Below are 17,485 nucleotides of genomic sequence, written 5' to 3' on the forward strand. Positions count from 1 at the left end.
TCTTTCTCTCTTTCTTTCTCTCTTCCTTCCTTCCCTCCCCTCTTTCTTTTCTTTTCTTTCTTTCCCTTTCTTTCTTTCTCTCTCTTCCTTCCTTCCTTCCCTCTTCTTTCCTTCTCCCTTCCTTCTTTCTTTTTTTGGAGGGTGTCAGAGTCATTTTTTATTGGCATAAAGACTAAATAAGAAAAATACAATTTGAGAAAATGAAAAACAAAAAAGGTACTCTGAGTCTCACTAGATTAATACCAGTTTTCCTAGTTTTTTTCAAACTAGCTGAACTTCTGAGGAATGTGTTCCTAACCTAAACCCCAAATAGACCTTGGAGATGAAGAATCCCCAACTTTGACAATTTATGTTGTACACACGGACAGCTGATTGCTGCTTACCTGTGACTCAATTAACAGGAAAAAAAAAAAAAAATCCAGCAGTTCTGAAGTGTTTTCCCGTCTCTCCTCAGGAAGACCAGAGGTTGCGGGAGCACATGTGGTCCCCGCAAGCCACACCCTGTGGGCCACAGAGCATGCGCACTCTTACCATTATATTCGAGAAACTGGAGCAAGCCCAGAGCGACAGATTGTGATTTGTGGGTGTCAAACACGCCAGAAAGCGGTCAGCGTGAAAGCGACAGATGGGAGAGGGTGGTATTCCTTACTGCAGGGGAAGGGAAAGCTGAGGGCCTCCTTCATTTTGAAACCTGTGGCTTTTCTCTGCCCGGGAGACTTGGCCACACTGGGGTGGCCCGTGGGAAAGTCTGAGTGTACAGGCCTCGAAGCCAGAAGGTCAGGCGTGGTTACAATAAAAATAAATTCTTGTGACTAGAACCCTGGCTCAGCGCACACGTTTGTGGCCTCGGACTGAAGACGCTGGCCACAGTATGATTTGCATTCACCAAAAATAGTCATTTCAGCATCTGAGAGTGAGATTGGGAAGGAAGAGCCAAGCTCAGTATCTCACTCTCTAGCTGCTATTTTTCTCCATGGGACCAAACACATCAGTGCAGTCCTTGTTCTTCCTTCTTGCTTCAATCTCACCTGCTCAGGCTCGGGTACTGTCAATCAACGAAAGGTTATTTAGGACCATTTGTGCCCCGGACAAGGTGCTAGACACTGGGGATTCCACAGTGAACAGATTACATGTGGCCTCTGCCCTCAAGAGCCTGAGAGTCTTGTTGGGTATGCATGCATTTCCTGGAGACTGTCCTAACAATCCCCCACAAACAAGGGGGCTTAAAAAACAGAACTTTATTGTCTCATAGTTTGGGAGGCCAAAAGTCCAAAATCAAGGCTTTGGCAGGGCCGTGCTCCTTCCAGAGGTTCCAGTAAGAGTCCTTCCTTGACTCTCTCAGCTTCTGGGGGCTTCTGGCAATCTCCAGCAGCCCCCAGCATTCCTTGGTGTGTAGATGCCTCACTTCAGTCTCTGCCTCTGTCTCCATAAGGCCTTCTCCCCCGTGTGTGTGTGTCTGTGTCCAAACTTTCTTCTTCTATTAAAGGCAACAGTCATATTGGAGTTAGACCCACCCTAAACCAGTATGATTTCATCTTAACTAATTACTTCTCTAAAGACACTATTTCCCATAAAAGGTTACATTTTAAGGTTCCAGGTGGACATGAACTTGTGGGGGGAGGGCACCTGTTGAACCAGATGTCAAATCATAAACCAATAAACACAAATAAAAGGTACAGGGTAGGATTATATGGAGGCTGCTAACCATTGCTTTCTGGGTATTTCCACTCCACCTCCTCACAGGTGCACCCAGTCAGCATAGACCAAAGCAGAAATAAGAGCAAAAGGAGAGAGCACACTGGGGGCTCCAGGAAGATTCTTGGATGCAGGCAACTTACAGAGTCTCCCTTTCCTCTCCCAGTGAAGAGCCCAGATATGGCAGGAACTGGAGATAGGAGAGTGAGAAGACAGCACGGCAACAAGAACAGGGGACGTGGGCAGGAGATTGGGGGGGAGGGTCTCCAGACTGGGAGAGGAAGGGGCAACTTCTATGAGGAGGACCAGGGAAAGGAGTGTCTGGGCCATTCTTGAGTGTGACCCCCCCCCCCCCACATACACACAACTCTCCACCTCATAAGAGTCCCAGGCACTTGTAAGTCCCTCTAAACCAAAGGGAGGAGACTTGGACACCTCTGTGGACATGGAGCAGTAGGAAGAAAGGAATAGAACCAACTGGAATTTCTGTCTGAGCTAAGGCCATGGTAGACACACCACCGCTGTCTCTGTAATTGCAGATGATGATAAGAAGGGAACAGGTGCACTGGCACAGAATAACAAAAGGGGCTGCTTTCAACTGAGGCCTGACAGGAGCTCTCTGAAGACGTGACTGGTAGGATGGGACATGAGGACAGGAAGACGTTCACAGGCAGAGGGGCAGGGCTGGGGACTTTTCTGGCAGAGAGCACAGCTGGTGAGCAGGCCTCATACTTTCGGTCTTCTGGATGGAGGCCCTGAGCATCAGGGAAGCAAGCAAGAGAGAGAGAAACACTAAATGGGGTGAAGAGGGAAGCAGGGGCTGGAGCCACAAGTCTGGCAAGACCCAGTGAGGAATTTGGAGGTAAATTCAACAGGACCAGGTTAAAGAATGTTGGCGGGTTGGGGAGATGGTGTTAGGGGACTGGATAAGAAAAAAGAAGCTTCGAGAATGACTCAGAGGTGCAAGTAGGAGGAGCAAGTTTGGGCAGGAGGGGATGGAGCTTTAACTTGGGGGCATGTGGAGTTTGAGAAGGCTTCTAGGTGGTCATGTGAAAATCCTAAGTAGGCAGAGGAATGGCTGAGTCTGAGCTCAAAGAGAAATCAGGCTGATGGTATAAAGCATAAACGTGGGAATTACCGCAGGAGGGTCAATGAGAGCAAACCCATCCAGGTCAGCTGTTTGGCAGAAAGGAGAGAATCGTAGGCTTTATTTTTAACAAAAAGTAGACATTTTTTCCCTAGTTACAAAAGCAAAACGTATTCATTACAAAATGCTGGAAATTCAGACCAGCAGTAAGAGGGTAAAAAGAGGAATTTCTGCTCCCAACAGTGTACTATAAATATGGGTATATGTCAATATATATCCTATAATAGGGTGGGGAGCAGCTGTGGGGATGCATTGCAGGAACATGGAAGTCATTCCTGATCATCTCCCATTATAAACAGCACTGCCATGAACAAGCTTTTTGTGTGTATCCTTTCATTATTTCTATAGGATAAATGACCTTGCAAATCAAATGAGGTTTATGCTCTCTGTGGTTTTTGATCCTTGTCACTGCACTGCCCTCCAAAAGAGCTGGATCTATTTAAGAAGTTATAGGTGTGGCTGGATCAGGAGGAACACAGACTGGCCAGGTTCCCTCCCAACCCCTCCACTACCGACAGGGATGAGAAAGTCCAAGGGGTGGAGGTTGTCATCCCAAGGAATGGGACATTCCTTCCATGAGAGCACATGCCTGCATGAGCTCTCAGGCACTGAATGTTCCCGAAAGGAGTGATTCTCCTGAGTGCCAAGAGCGACGTCAGGAAGCTCAGCTACCAGATGAACGGAATTTACATGACTGCAGGTGGGCCGGTGTTGCTTGTGCTGATGGATGAAGTCAGGTGTCCAGGGTCGGAGAGAAGTTTGGGGTTAACAGGCAGCCCTTACGACCTCCTTCAGGTTCGCAGCCTCACACAGGTGCAGCCTGGCAGCACTTCATGGGGCAGCTGAGACCATGACGGGAGAGCGCCTGCACCTGCTCTGGGGCTCTGCACATGCGCCCTGGCACGCGGAGGCGGTGCCGCACCTGGCACATTTTCTCTCCTCGCCCAGTGGTCCGTCTTTAGGCGATGGCCAACTGGAGAGCACATCTCTGCGGCTCTCCATCCTTCCCTGCTCGACTCAGCTTGTCTTCCATTCTCTGGCTCTCACTCCCCAGACTTTAAGTCTGTTTGTTAGGCTCTGCTTTGGGAGCAAACTCAGGCTAAGACAGTTGCTCTAGTTGTGCGACCTTGAGAAAGTGCCTTAATCTCACTGACTTAAATGTTTTCATCTCCAAAACGGGAGGAACTAGGAGTGCTTCCTGGGGTAGGCAGATTAATGCCCTCGCACCCCACCACCACCAAAGATGCTTGCATCCTGGTCTCCAGAGCCTGGAAATATGTTTGATTATGGCAAAGGGAAGTTGAAGTTACAGATGGAATTAAGGTTGTTAATCAGCTGACTTGAAAACAGGAAGTTGATCCTGGCTATCCAGGTGGACCCAGTGTAATTAGATCATCCCTTCAATATAGGAGAAGGAGGCAGAAGAGAGAGAGATGGCCACTGAGGAGAGACCCCTGAGGAGCTTTGTGGCCAGCTTAGAGGCTAGAGGAAGGGGCACAGAGCCAAGGAATGTGGTCAGCCTCCTGGAGCTGGGCAGGGCACAGAAACAGATTCTCCCCTAGAGCCTCTGGAAAGAATGCAGCCCTGCCGCCACTCTGGTTCTAGTCCACTGAGACCTGTGTCAGCCTTCTAACCTCCCAAGCTGTGAGGTAATACATTTCCCTTAGTTAAGGCACTAAGTTTGCAACGATTTGTGACAGCAGCAAATAGAAAATGAATACACATTCTGTATGTGACCATTTCACAAGCTGATGTGTGTAAAGTGTTTGGCTCAAGAGCGGGTGCGGTGGAAATGCTATTGCTGTTCTTGTTTGGTAGCAAATAACCCCAGAGCACCTGTCTGGTACACTGAGGTGACAACCTGAGTGTCACCCCTGCTGATTCGGGAAGAAAACATCATCCTTTAAGGGGTACATGAGTGATGCCAATGTACTTCCAGGATCTGGGACCATGTCTTTGAGCCCCCAGTGATAGCCTTGTGGCCACCAGCACCACTCATCCCCTGACCATTGGCACCCTGGTCCTTGCCCCATCCCAGGCTGCACAGCCCCCCAGCCACTCCCACCCCCCCAGCCCCTGAAAAGGAGCCAGGGCCAGAAATAGCAGCCCCATCCCTCAGTCTGAAAATGTGCTCCTGCCAATTTGGTATTTTTGTCACTGTGAATGCATTTAAAGTGTGAAGACAGTTTTTCAGGCAACATCAATATCCTAGACCATCTTAAGGACACATCTTATTGGACACATCTTAAGGTAGGGTCCCGGACCAGCAGCATCAGCGTCACCTGGAACTTGTTAGACATGGGAATTCTCCATCTTATCCCAGACCTACTGAATTAGAAACTCTGGGGTGTGGGGGGCTCTGCGATATGTTTTAACAGGCCTCCAGGAGATCCTGATGCATGGAAGTTTCGAGAACTGTGGTGCTGCACCGGCACAGTACCAGATGCCAGGTGGACTGCGTGTCTCATTGGGCCCTACCTTTCACATCCGGTCTTTTCCTACCACCACCCACCCCGGGGTTCAGTCACACAGGATATAAGGCTTAATAGTTAAGTCAGTAAATATTGGGTGCTTATAGTAGGTAAGGCACGGAGCTAAAAAGTGGGGTGCAGTGGGGAACAAGCCAGCTTGAGGCCTTTCATGGAGCTAAAAGAAAAGGCATTTAACAGATCATTCCCCAGTCATACCTCACAAGGTACAATTTGCAGTAAGGTTTGTTTGTTTGTTTGTTTGTTTAAATCCAGGCTTCTCAAGCTTTAATGTGCAAACAGATCACCTGGGATCTTGCTGAAATGTAGATTCTGTTCAGGTAGGTCTGGCGCAGGGCCTGAGAGCCTGCATTTCTCATCAGCTCTGGTGGTTCAGAGACCGCTGGCGGTATGGCTGCACTTTGAGTAGCTAACCTCTTCTGGCGTGTTCATCTTCCTTATCCCATTCCATCCCCCAGACTCTCTGATAAGCAAAGGTAGCAGGAATTAGAGCCTCATGTTCAGGTCAGGAAACCCAGATCCCGAGACTTTGCCACGTTGAGGGCTGGCACCCTAGAACCCAGGAGTTTCTTGGGCCTCTGGCGGTTATCTAGAAGGGCTGGCAGTGGAGACAAAGAAAAAAGGCAGCTCCCTGATAAACTGCTGCCCTCAGGGTTTATCACAGAACTGCAGAGCTCTCCCTGCTCGGGTCCTAGGGGAGGGAGACCGCTGCTCCTTCTCCCTCCTGTCCAGGACTTCGATAAGAAAACAGATGCGAATTTGCGATGCTTTGGAATTAATCTGCGCTCTTGGGCCAGCACTGAATGATAAGGAAGCCGCACTCCCCAGTTGCTGAGGGGAAAGAATAACACTGGAGATTTGCAGTGCCCCTCACTCCCCCACTTTTAAAAACAAAAGCCTCTCAAACTCCTTCCTATAGCAAAGGGAAAACAAAGGGTGCAGGCTTTTCTTGGCTTGTTTCCAGCCAGGGCAGCTGGAATCTATTGGACACATTCAGTTACTCTTTCCTGAGATGGGGGCTTGGGTAAAGGCTGCATTTCATTTAAGACCGCTCTGTCCCCTTGGGGCCCCCCTCTCAAGGCTAAGGAATGCCCCCACCACAGGCCACGCGTGCTCTCTTGTCCCTTGACTATTTCTTGCCTATACTGAGGGTTCTCAAGATTTGGGAAGGTGGTAGGATTCCAAGGGATTTAAGGGATTCTTTCCCACATCCTATCAAGCCTAATTAGCATCCACATCTCGTGAATTCAGCATTTGGCCAATTTGAGCAAATGACTCTCTTGGCTGTCAAAAGCATGATATGACTCTTATGATTCTGCTTTTCGAACGAGTCGCCTACAAGGGATACATCTAATTTACAATAGGTCATGATTTCTCAATAATTGTTATTGCAGACTAGAAAATTTTCTGCAAAGTAAGGAAAGCAAGCCTTATTGTTTTTGAACACCATGATTTTTTGTGAATCCCAAATTTATGAAGTTTAGCATGATATTTTTGTAGGCATGTAATCAGACTTTCATTAATTTCAATTTTGCCACTTCCTTTTCCTACCCAAAAAAAAAAAATTATTTTTACTTTTTATTTATTTTTTTTTTCCTGAGTCTTGGGCATTTCTGTAGGCTCTTGAAGGTACTTAGCAGTTGAAACAGCCCTGGATAAGGAAGGGGGTACTGCTGTTGGGAATCTGGACAAAGGGTGGATGCCACCTGAGGGAACTACTTACCAACAGCATGAATCTTCACATTTTGCTTAGTTCCTGCATTTCCCTACCTCCAGGGATCCAGCTTCTTCCAAGAATCTGGTTGCCATGGTGCTGGGGAAATCTCAAACTGTGCAGAGAAAACTACAGAGCATCCTCAGGTCCAGGGGCTTTGTTCAAATTGACTAAATTTTAATTATAGCAAGTGTGGAGAGTGGTGGGCAAGGGGAGTGTGGTCCAGACTGGAATGAAAGAGGCCACCGAGAGTGAGGGGATGGGATGGGGGTGGCAGTGGGATGAGGGCCTGGGAGCTGGGGCATCTACGTGAAGCCCTGTACGTGGGCTTAGTCCTGTAGACTTGGGCATTGGATGGTTTTCAGTCCTGGCTCATCTTCCACTTTGTCTTGAGACCCTGGGCAAAGTACTTCACTTCTCTGTGCCTTTGCTCGATCTGTATACCAAGATCATTATAATGCCTGCCTCCTAGAGCTGTTGCTGGAATTAAATTAGCTACTGTCTGTATACTAGACAGTATACTAGATGTTTCTATATTGTATGCATATATGTATGTCTGGAATTTTATCAAAATAATGGCTATTGTATTTATATTCCTGTGAGTGGGGTCAGTTTCCTTGTCTCTGCCCTCTTTTTTTTTTTGATTGCTCCAATGCATGGTAGGTCCCCTCAGACACCCACAGCTCTTACCTGCTTAGGGGCAAATCCAGCAGCAAACATGGTCTGAGGGAAGATTTTTTGAAGTTAAAAGAAGAAAATGACAGTCTGCATTTGTAAGTTCTCCTCTCACCCCGCCCCCACCCTGACCCGCCACCGAAACCCCAAGGAAGCCTTAAGGGTAACGAGGTGGTGATTAAAACAAACATATTGGGCGAGTAAGTCTCAAACCCTCAAACCCACGTGTAAGTTGGAACAGCCTCAGAGTCTGGCCCTGGATCCTGGGAGACAAGGAGGAGGGAGGGTTTCAAGGGCAGTTGGAGGAGGCAGACTCGGAGGTGACTGGCCTGGCTCTTCCCTACCCTTTTGCCAGCCAGACTCGGGCACACACTACCTCTGAGAGTGAGGGGGGCTGAAAATCGGGTCAGTCACGTGGCCACAAGGAGCATCGGCCAGCTGCCAACACAACGAGTGATTTTTAAGGCAAAGCTAAATTCAAGAACAGCTCTTCTGGGGCAAAAGGCAGCACTGAAGTCTCAAACTGAAGAGACCAAAGGGAACAAACCCTGTGTGACCCAGGAAGGGAGGCTTACAGTTCGCAGCATTATCTCCTGCGCTCACTTCAGCGTCCCAATAAGGTCGCACAGCCTCCCACTTGCCCTCCTATGGCCCCTGGGCCCTGGGAGCCTGCCCCTCCCCACACGGCACAGGGGTTTCTTGTGTGCCTGCAGGGCCCTGTTCTAGTGTAGGCCAGGCTTTCTGCATAGTCAGCCCCAAATCCCAAGGGTCTGACAGGGGGTTTGGCACAGAGTAATAGGAGTTGGTTGAACATAATTGCAGAGGAACTAGATGGGGGGGGGGGGAGCGAGACGGAGAAGGACAATCCCAGTGGTTAAGAGCACAGGTTCTGGTTCACTGTCTTGATGTCTCAGTGCCTTGATTTCCTTGTTTGTAAAAGGGTTCGTGGGTGCGAACACTTAACAAGCTCATCACCAGGCTTAGAAGAGCATCTGACTCAGTGAGTCCAGGTTAAATATTGTCGCTACTTTTGTTAGTAAGACAATAAGAAACCTTGCACCTGGAAGGATGCGAGGGCAGAAATGTGCAATCACGAGAAGGGACTGTTTGCACACAGCACAGGGGGGAAAGGGGGAGTCGGATGGAGAAAAGTTTCCCCGCACACCCTGGCTAGGAAACTTCAAAGCAAGTAAACATCAGAGAGTGACATTTAACTTTTCACAGAGCAAATGGAACATCGCCGTTCTCGCCCCGTGCAGGCTGGGGCAGGAAATGGGTCAGTCATTGCCGAACACAGGTGACTTAAGAGTCCCACGGTGCCAAGGCAAGGCTGGTGTTTTGAAGAGGGAATGAGGGGGTGTGTGAGAGACAGAGATACATGTGGGGTATCCGAGATCCACCAGATAATACTTGACATGGTGTTCGGGCCACAGGTGGCTGCTTTATTGCATTAAAATTTCCATAATTCAGAAGATCTCTTGCAGCAGCTGTATGATTAGATGTCAAAGATTTGGAGGGACTTAAAGATCTATTTGGAAAAACCCTGCATGATGAGACTAAGAGGGAGATAATGTCACAAATTTCAGTTCAGTCATTCAAGGCTTAGGCATAGCTCTCCTGAAAATGGAACACAGACCACTTCTGAGGACACCAAGACTAGATGTTTAATCTGTGCTTTAAGTGGGCCCTGCTAGCTCTTTCTCCATTCATTAGCCCCTCTCAGAAGGTGATCAAGAGGTCGAAAACGTGAGAGGCCAGTTACAAAAATCTGATTAAAATGAGGGAAATCATTTGAGCCTGCCCTCCAGAAGAGCCCAGGTGAAGTGGGCTATGGCTCAGAGGAAAGCCAGGATCTCATCCATTGTTAAGGCCCCAGGATTCAACCCCTGCCCTCTTCATTCTGTGGTTCCCCCCTGAGGAAAGGGAGCACCACGTGTTTGCTTGGCTTCCTTTGATTCCGGTTAAAAGAACAGTCCCTGATTAAAGAACTTTTCACACATTCACCTCCTCCTGGCAATGCACCTCTATCATTTTGTGATCAGAGAACCCCTCCTTACCTCAAGGTTTTGCCTACTGTTTACAAGGCAGACTCCTGGAAATGTCTTCTGGCATTGACCTCTTTCAAGTGAGGGTTACCTTAGGAATGGAGAAGTCTGGGGAAAGGGATGGACCCTGAGGTGGGTGGTGAGGTGGGTATAGGGAAAGGGACACCGTGGAGAGGCGCGAGGGGAAGCCAGAGTGGCCAAAGCCCAGCCTCTTGCCTCCGTTTACACTCCTTGTACTGTACTCTGTGGCCAAAGCTTTGTACACTGTTCACCATGGCTTCAATCCCCTGTGAATTCCGCCCTCATTCTTCAGCACTTCCCATTCACTGCCCTGAACCCGCACTGGTCTTGTTTCAGTTTCTTGAACATACCAAGCCCTTGGCCACCTGTCCGCATTCTACCTTTCCACAGAGGCCTAGCCTCTGCCTGGGAAACCCTTCCTACTGCCCATCAGAGAATGGACTCCTCAGAGGTTTGCAGTCTTTTCTTGAGAAGAGGGGGGCATTTCTACCGCCAGAAGGGATCTTACTATCTTGATTACGGTTGTCCCCTTGGCACCTGGCTCATCTATATAGTCCCCATTCAGGTAGTTGTTGAATGAATACATTTGTTTCATGGTTCAGTTGGGCAAGTCCCACGGCTCAGTTCCCGGTTAGGATCAGGCTTGGTGAGTGGGCTGAGTTTCTATAAAAATCTCCTCACCAGGTTCCAATTTTGGTGAAACTATCTTTGTGGGCACAGAAGAATGTGCTTGCCACTCCCAATTCGTGCCTCCGGTTACCCAGCCGTGGATCATGGTCCTTGCCCACAGAAGACTGCCTCACCCCCCTTTCACTTTTCATCGCTTGCAGTTGGCAACAGACACAATTGTTCAATGGGAACAACCAAGTGCCACCAAGTTAGTGACCTTCGGGAAGGGAGCTCATGAAGGTAGTCAGAATCTCATGGTTACAGGTGATTCAATATCCTGGCTGATATCTCTGTTATCCTAAATTTCCAAATTAAATTCTGAGCATCAGGAGTGAAATGAAAGTAAGAAGACAGCTAAAGTTCTCAGACAGAAAGCAGTTTTCCTCTTCTGAGATCCAGAAACGCTTTCTGCCCTGTGTATCCTGAAGGTAGAAAGCAGGGCTGCCATTCCACGGTAGAAAATGTGAGTAACCCTCACGTAAGATGTGTTAGACCTAGATAAGTCAGCCTCGTTAAGAGACTATAACATGTATACAATTCACCTGTTGTTACCCACTCTGGATACCAGAATATTTATGATTTTTGAAAACGTATAAATAAATTTATAATTAAAAATTACAAGAGTTGAACCCTCTTATATATCATTTTTGTATATATGTATGTATGTATATCAGAATACATACATATATGTATATATACAATAAATACACATACACTATATATGTTAAGAATATACAAAAGGATTTAACAGTGGTTATTTCTTTTCTTTTTTTTTTTAGATTTTTATTTATTTATTTGACAGACAGAGATCACAAGTAGGCAGAGAGGCAGGCAGAGAGAAAGGAAGAAGCAGGCTCCCTGCTGAGCAGAGAGCCTGATGTGGGGCTCTATCCCAGGACCCTGAGATCATGACCTGAGCCGAAGGCAGAGGCTTTAACCCACTGAGCCACCCAGGCACTCCAATAGTGGTTATTTCTGAGAGGACAGGAGTATAGGTAGTTTTCCAGTTTTTTCTGAGCTAGATTACAAGTTTCTAAAGTGAACATGCTTCTAGAACAAGAAAACAATAAAATAATTTTTGATAAAACAGTATGTTCTCATTAAAGAAAAAAATTACAAAATATAGTAGAATTAACAAAAGAGGAAAAATTACTCAAATCTATTATATCCACATTTGGGGTTTTTTAAAATTCAGTCTTTCTGAAAAGTAAAATGTTTTCTATAATTTAGCATAGTTAAAAATCTATATATAAAATATTTTTGCCTCCATTTTTCAAGTCATTTCATTGTAAACACAATCCATGTTGCTACTAATCATAGTAACATTATTTTAACTTGTGAATAATATTCTAACTACTGAGTTATTATAGTTTGACTTCTTTTACTTTTTTCTCATTAGAGGACATGTATGTTTCCAATGTTTCATAGTTAAAAGCTGGCCCCCTAGCATGCCACACCGTAGAATTTCTATTTCATTCTGAAGGCAATGGTAAGTCACTGACCCATCTTAAGCAGACAAGTGACACAACCACGTTTTCATTTCAGAAAGATCTGGCTGTCTCACCTTCAGAGTGAGGCTGAAGGCAGACAGGACTGGACTGAAGTGGAAACCTCCTGAGTCTCCCATTTCACAGAAATCTATTCCTACTGTCCCAGATCTTGCCTTCACTTTACTTGGGCTTATAAAGTTATGGAGTGCTGTGGAGATCTAGGAGTCCAACTTCCCTATTTTACAGATGGTCAGGGAAGGCTCAGAGAGTTTATGCAACTTCTCGGAGGTTCCATAAAGATGCAATGAGGCGCTGTCATTGGAATGCAAGGGATCTGATCGTAGTCTCCCGCCCTTCGCTAGAGTCCACCGTAGCAAATAAGATGACTGGAATGTCCTTTGGATACTCAGAACTGTGGGAAGTCAAGAGAAATTTATAACTAAGTAGCAAAGGCAGGGATCCGTGATGGCAGTGGTGATTCTTCACAAAGGCCAAATACACCCACAAATGTGATCTTCCAAATAAATAAATAATGCCCATGATCTACTTCCAAGCTGGGCATCATGTGAGATATTTTATATAAATTATTTCATTTAATTGACTCTATAACCCTATGAGATTGGTATTCATCCCATTTTACAAATGGGAAAACTGTGGCTCAGAGAAATGAAAGGACTGGCCCAAGCGAATGAGGAAGTTGGAATTAGAATTCTGTTCTTTTGTGTTTTATCAGGATTTCTTTCAGGACTAACCATTCAGACAATACTTTCCTCTGGCATGTAATTTAAACAATTGTAAGGCAATTGCTGAAAAGAAAAGGGAGGCAGATGGGCTGGCCAGGCCAGGTGCATGGCTATTGAGAAGGGGCTGGCCACTCTTTCCAAAGATGACCCCCTTGGAGGACATAGAGGGTAGAGATGGAGCTCCACACAAAACATTCTCCACAAAGATCTTTGGCCATAGCCATAGATCACCAAACAGGTACAGGGTTTAGGCAGAACTGCACTTATGGACCTAATCATTAAGAATGCCATTCCCAAGGGGTGCCTGGGTATCTCAGGCAGTTAAGCATCTGCCTTCGACTTGGGTCATAATCCCAGGGTCCTGGGATGGAGCCCCATGTCAGGTTCTCTGGTGAGTGGGGAGTTTGCTTTTCCCTCTCCCTCTGCCTCCCGCCCCTCCCCCTCTGCCTGCTCATGCATGCATACTCACTTTCTCTCTCATAAATAAAATCTTAAAAAAAAAAATGCCTGCTCCAAGCTCAGAGTACAAGATATGACAAGAACATGAGCCATTAAGAGAGAGAACTGTTTTTAAACTTTGAAATCCTCTAAAAATCGATCACTTCTCACAGGCTCCCATCAGCTTAAATCTAAATACGTGTTGCCATAGGCAACGGAGTTCATGGACTATCAAAACTGCCCAGTGCAGATGCGCTCTGCCAATGCGATAACAAGCATTTGTTATTGGGTTATTCCAATGTGAGCTTATTTGGAACAGCTATACCTGGTTCAGGAGCATAACAGCAGCCCATAATTAATTTACCATCCATGATTGATTTACTGGGAAAAATTCAGGGCCCCAAGAGAATAAATGTCACATTCATTTTTATTTCCTGTCATAAACAGGCCATAATATAATAGTTTGACACTATTGTGTTGGGGAAATCCTCCTCTAGCTTAGTGAGATGGAAGGAAAGTGTGATGGGTTGCCCAAAGTACTCAAAGTGAGGAAAAGTAGGTCCTTGTTGAAACAAACAATCAAAACCCCTCACCCTTTTTCAATGAAGGAAAAAACCAAGGATGACCTAGAGTGTTGGTCTGTATTTCAATGAGATCACTATTACCAACGAGAGTTTGTTTCTCAGTGTCACTGGGTAGGCTGGCCATGTGACAATGGGTTTTCTCTTCCCTATTTCACTCCCAGATATCAATTCACCCTTCTCCTCTGAATGATTCAAAAGTCACCTCCTCTGAGAGGTCTTCCCTCGTTCTCTAAAATCCCACAAAATGTCTGTCTAAAATCCCCTTAAACTACTTACGTGTCTTTCCTGCTTTTTAGCTGCTTAGCATTATTACTGTTTCATATCCTCTGTTTTACTGAGTTTGTTTATGTTGATTGTTTTGTTGATACTTAGATGATTATGGTGGTTTTCTCCCTCCCTAAAATATAAGCTCCATGAGAGCAGCCATCTTCATGTTTCTCCAAATTTTGAACATGGTGCTTAGCACATAATTGGCTCTCAATACATTTGTTGGGCAGATGAGTGGAAGCATAAATCAATTTCTTCAAGAAGGTCATTGAGAAACTCCAAAGATGTGTGACTAGGGGTTGATGGACAAAAGTATCACTTATTTTGTTACTAAAAGATTAGTCATTGACCTTTATTATCGACCAGACACTGGCCACAAGCTGTCCATGTTTAGGGCAGAAAACCCAAAATGTTTTTTAGAGCTGGCTGCAAGTGGTATCCCTTGCTCAAGGGGAGAAAAGGCAGAGTTCATCCTCAGGACAAAACTGCTCTGCTGTTGAGAAAACAATCAGGGACAACTTGGATGTGCAAAAATGAGGGGATCTTCGTAAATGACGTCAAATCACAGCTCTGACTTCCTTGGAGAGTTCACATTTCTGTGAAGGGATTTTCAGTTTTACCTCACAAATGTTTGAGCTAGGGTGAGGGAGGAATTCTGGACTTGAGAGTGAATGGAGACTAGAGAAAGGACTTGGACCCCAGAATCAGGACGGCCAGCTGGTGCCCAAGAAGGGAGACCCCTGACATAGGGCTCTTTTTAATGTGGCATGACTCATAGGCTTGCAGTGATGTCCGAGACCGAATATTCAGCTGCCCCATCAACATGCCCATCTTTCAGCAAATCTTGCACAAGACTAATGTACATACTGGCACATAGCCTCTTGGCCTGTACCTTCTCCCCCAGTTCCCACCACCATTGCCTTAAGCCCCCTGGCTCCAAACCCATGACCCCTTGATCTCCCCAGTGATCATGGCAGGGACCCATTAGGACTGACTGGCCATTCCATGGGCCACAGCAGTTGCTCCATATTTTGACTCTCATCCCTGCCTGCACATCCACCAGCTGGGCTCTGGTGAGTGGGAAGTAGAGGAGGAGGAGGCTGTGTCCACAGCTGTGTCAAAGCCAAGTGGAGAGAGCAGTGGTGTGAGAAGAAATGAGGAGACACCTGAAGGCCCAAAACCAGAAGGTGCCCTTAGGTGGCAGGTGGGACGAGGGACAGGCAACACCCAGGGCCTGCAAGCACTTGCCAGGTCTCTCCAGAAATATCCAGAGGGGTCCGGGTTCCTACAGTCAGGGCAAAGGTTCAGCCTGTAAAACTTGAGTATTAAAAAATGAGCTTACAGAAGTCTGGGAAACTTGGGGATACTGAGATCACGTATCGGAATGAAAAAATGGCCCTTCCCATGCTAATTCTGATAGTTTCAATTTTATATCAAAGAGTAGTTTGTGTCAGCAAAGAACAGGCTGAATGAAAACAGCATGATTCCCCCCATATTTAATCAGATGTTGAAGCATGTGGCGGGGGTGGGGGGTTATGCATGGCAAGAGCTGGCTCCTCAACCCCGGTTTCGAATCTGACCCATTCCTCAGGCGTGAGCATCCCAGGGAGGAGTACAGGACCCGCCGCGTTCATTAGACTCTGCTCAGCAACAGCAGCCTTGTCTTTTCTCTTAATATTAAGCAAATGGGAAGCTATGAGGCAGAAATATGAGTGATCCTTTTCCAGAGGCCCAGACAAACGCTGCTGGGGGGAGGGGAATGTCCTGCCACCCTGGTCATCCCACACTTTCACTGGCTTTTGTCCGAAGTTCTCTCCCCTCCCTTTGTCCTTTGTTGCTGATCTTCCCTTTTCTTCTCAGGCTGGAGGCTTTCCCTTACTGATAACACTTGTATTCTGCTCACTGACAACATGGTTGGCCCCATGTCAGACACCGAGGCTGACTCTACCCCAGGGCTTGCAGAAAGCAGACAAACAGTTCCCATCTCGCTGCAGAGAAGCGAGAGAATAAAAAAATGGTGATTCACCCCCATAGCTAGGACTCCGGAGAAGGGGCTACCAAAGAGCCTGTGAGGAAAGAACAGGGGATCCCTTCAACCCCCTTGCCCTACAGAAGGGTGAACTTCTTCAAGAAAACCTCTCATTTGAGACCCAGGAGGCATGCGTGCCACGTTTTGCAATACTCCTTTGGGACATTGAGAGCAAAATATCTTCTCGGCTGCCTCTTGAACCCTCTTGCCTGCAACTCTCCTCTGGCTTCAGTCTGGACACGCCAACCTCCTTGTGAATCCCACGATCTGCCAAGCACATTCCTACCTCAGAGCTCTGTACCGCCTGCTCTCTTTTCTAGAACACTCTAGATGTCTATGTGACCCCTTCCCTCCCTTTCCTAAGGCCCCTACTCAAATGTCACCACCTCAAACACCCTCCACAATGACTGTATCAAAAATAACACCTCTAGTCGCTACTCCAACCCTACCCTGCCTCATTTTTCTTTCTAGTACTTGCCCCACCAGACATAGCTAACATTTGTTTGACCTCTGCCTCTCTTCATTAGTACAGAAGCTCAAGAGAAGAGTCACGTGTCTGTTCCGTTGGTGACTGAGAGCTCCATACCCAGAAAAGATCCTGGCACAAGGAAGTTCTCATAAGTGCCATTGAATGAATGATTCCCCCAACTTTTTCACCACCAGATATTGTTTTCTTACTAATTTTACTCCTAGAAGTCTTAGAAATTCTTATCGGATTACTGAAAGCCTGTCTGAGCTTCTAAGAAGCAGAAACTGAACTATTCTCACTAACTTGTTTTAATGCCAGCCGTGTGGGTCTTCAGTAGACCTTGTTAGCTACCTCTCAGGTTTAAAGTAAAATTTTAAGTTACCTTTTCCAGCTCCCCACACCCAGGGGTCAGGAGCGCTCAGGCTGGGAATTGCTGCCTCAGACCTTCGGCAATACCGCTTCTTCCCACTAAGGGAACACCTGTCCACTCACAGCGTGTGGGCAGACCTGTCAACGTATCATTCAGTCTGCATGGCACTGGATGAAAAAATATCCTCTCTGACCATTTTTTCAGGCTCCTACTCAGTCCTAGAAACAGCAATACATAGCAGAACTGTGGTGCGCACATTATGGAAATCAGTGAATGCTTGTTAACTTGAATTCAAAGTGACCTAGAAACCTAGGATCTGCAAGGACAGAAATCCATGTTAAAATGCTTCATTCTCAAAGCTCTGGAGATGGGTAGCAGTGGTGGTTCCACAATATGGTGAATGTACTTCATGCTAGTAATTGGACACTTAACAATGGTTGTTAAAGTGGTAACTTTTATGTTATCTATTTACTTTACCATCAATGTTTTGTCCCCACTCTCTCCTTCCAGCGTATATTCTTTTTTTTTTTTTAAGATTTATTTATTTATTTGACAGACAGAGATCACAAGTAGGCAGAGAGACCACAGAGAGAGAGGAAGGGAAGCAGGCTCCCTGCTGAGCAGAGAGCCCGATGCAGGG

At 46.5% G+C, this 17,485-nt stretch overlaps 1 protein-coding gene across 3 annotated transcripts in view; it reads left to right on the forward strand.

The window, feature by feature from the left end:
* LOC309854521 (uncharacterized protein) overlaps positions 1 to 17,485 on the forward strand; it is a 128,259-nt gene that overhangs the window by 46,166 nt on the left and 64,608 nt on the right. The window lies entirely within an intron of this gene.

The sequence above is a fragment of the Mustela nivalis genome (genome assembly GCF_964662115.1).
Source record: "Mustela nivalis genome assembly, chromosome: 2".
NCBI lineage: Eukaryota > Metazoa > Chordata > Mammalia > Carnivora > Mustelidae > Mustela > Mustela nivalis.